This window comes from Chenopodium album, chromosome 16 (genome assembly GCF_948465745.1).
Source record: "Chenopodium album chromosome 16, dcCheAlbu1.1, whole genome shotgun sequence".
NCBI classification, from domain to species: domain Eukaryota; kingdom Viridiplantae; phylum Streptophyta; class Magnoliopsida; order Caryophyllales; family Amaranthaceae; genus Chenopodium; species Chenopodium album.
Window position 1 is genome coordinate 18,268,101 of NC_137849.1, and position 5,542 is coordinate 18,273,642.

General features: G+C 34.2%; 1 pseudogene across 1 annotated transcript; it reads right to left on the minus strand.

The window, feature by feature from the left end:
- Window positions 1-2,242: 2,242 nt before the first annotated feature.
- LOC145584979 (heat shock 70 kDa protein 18-like) lies at window positions 2,243-5,542 on the minus strand (annotated as a pseudogene). Its single transcript, XR_014100483.1, has 2 exons — window positions 5,253-5,542; window positions 2,243-4,104 (listed from the first exon to the last, which is right to left on the minus strand). The product of XR_014100483.1 is annotated as a heat shock 70 kDa protein 18-like (transcript).

The following is a 5,542-nucleotide window of genomic DNA, read 5'->3' on the forward strand; positions in this document are numbered from 1 at the left end:
TGTATGGTTTATCATGCAAAGATAATAATTGAAGTGGCTAAAACTGACACTTAACTAATCGGCAAAATTCTTCATATGATAAATAATTACAAGAAAAAAAATCAAGGATTGTTTCATGATAAACAATATCAAATTACAGTATGAAACAATATTATATTCGGTAATTGTACTCATAGAATCTAATGTAAATTATTGGTAATAATTAACATCTAGAATATTCGTACTAATTTATATCGTATCAAAATAACATAATATAGTATATGCACTTCTTTAATAGTTATTGAGATCTAATTTTATTGGTTGCGATAAGGTACATAACCATAGATTATAAACATTTTTATCATGTAAAAACAAGATCTAATAGAAATTTAGGCAGTGAGTATATAATCCTAAGCAAAATCATGTTCATACATCATTTAAAACGATACTAGAATAATCAAAAGATGAATAATATAATTAGCACTGCACACAAGTCAACAAAGCTATGGAGTTATATATATGCAAGCCAATGTGGTCGCAAACAATCCAAAATTTATTATAAAATAAGTGCCAACAAACAAAATAAAAATTAATTACTATTACTCAAACAATACAAAAAGACTTTACAATAACCTTTACATGACAAATATCATCTTAATAGCTTTCAATCCTGATGCTAAATTAAATCCATAAGCATAATAGATTATTAAATAAATTATAAAAGATAGCGGCACATAATTGTTTGGTGGTAACTAAGAAAAATAAAATTAATGAACAGTTCAAAAACAGAATCATATGAAAGATTATGTGCAAAACATAATACGAGATACAACATAATATTTTGGCCACAACTATTACACAAATTTGTGGTAATGTATATATAATAATCATATTAGACGTACCTGATTTTAGACTATGATAACTTTATTCAATCGGGTAGAGAAATGGTGCTGATAACGTGTTATAAAATAAAGAAAAATAGTAAAATACAAGAGCAAGATGGAAGTGTTAATCATTGTTCATATCTTATTAGGCAATGCCTATTTATATATATATATACATGAGGATATAGTAACTCTCCAAGAGCAATGAAGAGTCATTATAAGCAAGGGTTACAAAAGGAATACAATAAGTTGAAAGGAGTTACACAAGATATTACTTAGGGAAGTAATAATGCCTAGGAGGTTACAATGTTATACATAATGGACATACATTATTATATTTCATAACATATTCAATAGTTTGGAGATTGCATGAAGAGTCAAGTAATTAATACATACTGTAATACTCTGTAATGAAATTTATAAAGTTGATACAAAAGATTTTTAGCTAATAGTCTTAAACTTCAATTAGCTTATTTTAAAATTGCCCTTATCAACATGCTTTAACCCTTAATCCTGTATAACTTCATCTAGAATAATTTCAAACAAAATCAAGTTAACCAAATAAATAAAAATCGAAAGAGTCTCCAAACAAATTAAAAACTTTGTCGAACTGGTGTGTGGCCGCCTCAACCTGTTTGGTTGTCACAAGCCCCGATCGACCTCTAATCTCCGAATCCACTCTATCACCAATAGATAAGAGTACACGTAGGTTTTGTTCTCTCGCCTGTGTTGCTATTTGCTCACAAGCCCTTTCTACACTTGGCTAGCACTCATACTGAGAGTTATAATTCACAGTTAAATCAAATCAAATTCTAAGCAAAATTTAGTACACAACATTGATTATTTTGAGAGGTTTTTTTTTTTTTTTTTATCAACTTATCTTGGTAGACTCAGTCATGGTCTCTATTAGACGACTTAGACCTAAACGGCCAAACCCTAGTCCCCTGAGCACACAAACCTAGATCTATTGGGTCTCCAGACTCTAAATAATGAATCAGGAGTAAGTGAGTAACCACTAACCAGTCTAATTCAGGTTTTTTTCTTGGACCAATTGACATCTCTAATATATTTTTTTAAAAAAAAGAGAATTGACATCCCTAATCTAGAGAGAAATATTAGTACTAAATTGCGTAGATGCATACCCAACTTATGTGCCATTTAATCACCCCAATTTTTAGGGAAAAAAGAAAAAATGGAGATGAGCTTTTTGAGACAGAAACTGGATTTTATAGCTTTGTCTTCTTTTCAAATTTTCAGTTTCAGACTTTCAGGTGTAACAAAATGACAAGCTAACAGCTATGTCAGCAAATAAACAATCTCCAAATCATGGGTTCGTGGTGCAATTAACCTAAAAAATGAGCAAACATATCATAGCAAAGCAAAGGATACAAAACACCTGCAAGTATACAGGTGATAACTAACTGTACATGCGCTACCTAATAAATTAACAGTCATATTCAAATCTGCCTAATGGAATTCACTAGTACTAAAAGACTAATGACAAAATGTTGTAGTCAGGTTCACTAATTGATTAAAGCTTAATCGAGTTCTATAATATCGATCTTGGAGCAACCACTGCTAGCCTTAGCAGAACCATCCTCCTGCTGGTGCATCTGTGTGATCAAAGGCTCGCAGATGCTTTTAAACTCTTCTATTTTCTCCTCGAACTTAACAGCTTCAGCAAGCAAATAGTTCCACTCCAGCCACTGGGTTATTTTCTCAATGGCGTTACCTAATTTTCTCTTATCCTTGCTATTCATCTTCTTTCCACTACTGCTTAAGGTTCCCTTTACCTCGTATACATAATTTTCTAATTTGTTCTTAAGTAAGGCTGCCTTCTTACGCTCCTCATCCTCAGCCTTGTACTTTTGGGCAGTCTTCTTCATCTTGTCAATCGACTCCTTTGATAACCTCCCACTATGATTGGTGATGGTGATTTGGTTCTTGTTATTAGTGCCAACAAGCTCTGCAGACACTGTTAAGATGCCATCAATATCGATGTTAAACCAGACATCAATTTGAGGGACGCCTTGAGGTGCTGGAGGAATGTTATGCAGGAAAAATACACCCAATAAGCTGTTTTCATCAGCAGTGGGTCTCTCACCCTCAAATACTGGAAAATCTGCAATTAAGTGGTTGTCAAACGCAGTAGTAACTTTGCCGACCATCTTTTGTTGGGACAGGTGTATTCCGGGGAATATTACTTGCATTTCACCAGAGTATAATTGAATACCAAGGGACAAAGGTGTAACATCCACAAGCACAGGGTTCTTATTTAAAATTATACCAGCCAAGATTGCAGCATGGAATGCAGCTCCACATCCACAGCCTCATCCGGGTTAATACTTTTACAAAGCTCCTTTCCATCAAAAGACTCTTGCAATAGTTGCTGAATCTTTGGTATTCGAGCTGATCCACCCACAAGCACAACATCATGAATTTCTCCATCTTGGCATCTCTCAAACACATTTGAACAGGTAACATACAATCTCGGAACAAATCCTTATTCATCTTTTCAAATCATGCACGAGTTATGCTACAAGAGAAATCTACTGCCTCAAAAAGGCAATCAATCTCAATAGAAGTCTCTGTAGTTGAAGAGAGGAATCTCTTAGCCTTCTCACAAGCAGCTCTTAGCCTTCCAACAGCCCTGCGATTGGCACTTATATCTTTGTTGTGTTTCCTCTCAAACTTGGCAATGAAATGGCTCAACAATCTATTGTCAAAATCTCTTCCACCAAGGTGGGTATCACCACTTACTGCTTTTACTTCAAAAACACCCTTCTTGATTGCGACCAAAGAGACATCAAAAGTTCCACCACCAAGGTCAAAAACCAAAATATTCTTTGTTGCATCAGTGCTAGTACCTTGCCTATCAAGACCATAAGCAGTGGCAGCTGCTGTTGGCTCGTTAATTATCCTCATAACATTCAGGCCAGCAATAACACCAGCATCTTTAGTTGCTTGCCGTGGGCATCATTGAAGTAGGCAGGAACAGTAACAACAGCATTCTTAACTTCTGAACCAAGATACGCCTCTGATATCTGTTTCATCTTGATGAGAAGCATTGAGGATATCTCCTCTGGAGCAAATTGCTTCTCTTCACCCTTGTAAGTAACTACAATTACAATCTTCTTGAAATTATCTCCATCAGCAGTAGGAATCACTTTAAATGGCCAGAGCTTCATGTCTTTCTGCACCATTTCATCGTTGAATCTTCTACCTATAAGCCTCTTAGCATCTAAGACATGAAAAAAGAAAGGTTCTCATTATCATCTCCAAAATCAATCAAATCCCATCTTATATTCCAATAGTATGCAATTATGATACCAATTGAAAGATATCATCACAAAACGACTAATACAAATAGCTACGACTACATAAGGAAAGCATGTTCCCTCTTCACATGTAAGATGCAAACAACACCGAAAAATGTTCAAGATGAGTTTACAGATTTTACATGACACTTGCAAATTATGATTACATATCGCTAACTCAGAAACAAAAATCTGATCACATCTTATATTCAAAAGTTTGGTTTTAAGTAATTCATGACCAAAAGCCAAAGAAGACAACTACTTTAACACTGACTAGAACAAGACAATTTCTTGAAAAGATTACAGGGTAATTCTTTACGGTTTTTGCTAATATAAATGCATTGCCTTGAACATTTAAGTGAGACAATCAACACTACAGTAATAAAATTTCAATATTATACTCACACAACAAGACACTAGCTTCCTAATAAAACTTCTTGTTGTCCAATTAATAAAACTTCGACGAAAATGGTTCCATTTTGTAATGATCTTACAAAAGAAATACTTCTAAAGTGTTTCCCAAACAATCATTTAAAGTGGAGCAAATAACAAGCCAACCTCACTTCACTAATACATTATAGTGTTTTCTATTTCAAAAAACAAGAAATTTATTTTCCGAACATCTCAAAATAGGCTATCTCCATTACTTCCATTTCGGACAGAGGGGATAATGATCCTAAACAAGATGCTCAACATATCGTTTGTGCTTGTGCTTCTTTCTTAAAATCCGTATTGATCAATTAAAATCAAATCAACCAAATACATTGTTGTTCTGTAAGTTAAAATTATACACAATGACAGTTAATTTTATTTTTTAAGTTACAAAATTTTACTAGCCGTATGAAATAGGGTATAAAGAATTGTCACAACTCGTCTACAATTGACATCATTTAATTTTTTCTACTGTAGATGTCGTATGACAACATTTCATAAATTAAGTTAATTCAAAGTATTTATATAAACACTTAGGCAATTACAACCACAAAACAACAAGGGTTTCCATTCAAAATAAAAGGAATAACATACAATCTCAAAACGTAAAGGCATAGAAGAGAGAGAAAAAGAGAAAAACCGAAAATGGTGTTGGTGGGATTATTTCCTGTTGGTGGCAGCCTCGCCAAACGCTGCGTTTCGTTAAACGCCACCCAAGACGGCGTCGTACGGTTGCCTAATTCATTGGTAATTATCTCAACGCGGTCTTGCAATGGGGACCATGCTCCGACGCATGTGTAAGTGGTTCCGAGATCGATTCCTATTGCCGGCCATAATTTTGCTTTTCTTCCTCCGTTCATCGTCTACTAGTCTACTCAAAGTACACTATTTTTTTGTCCAGGGCTTTTACCCAACTTTTTTTTAACAAGG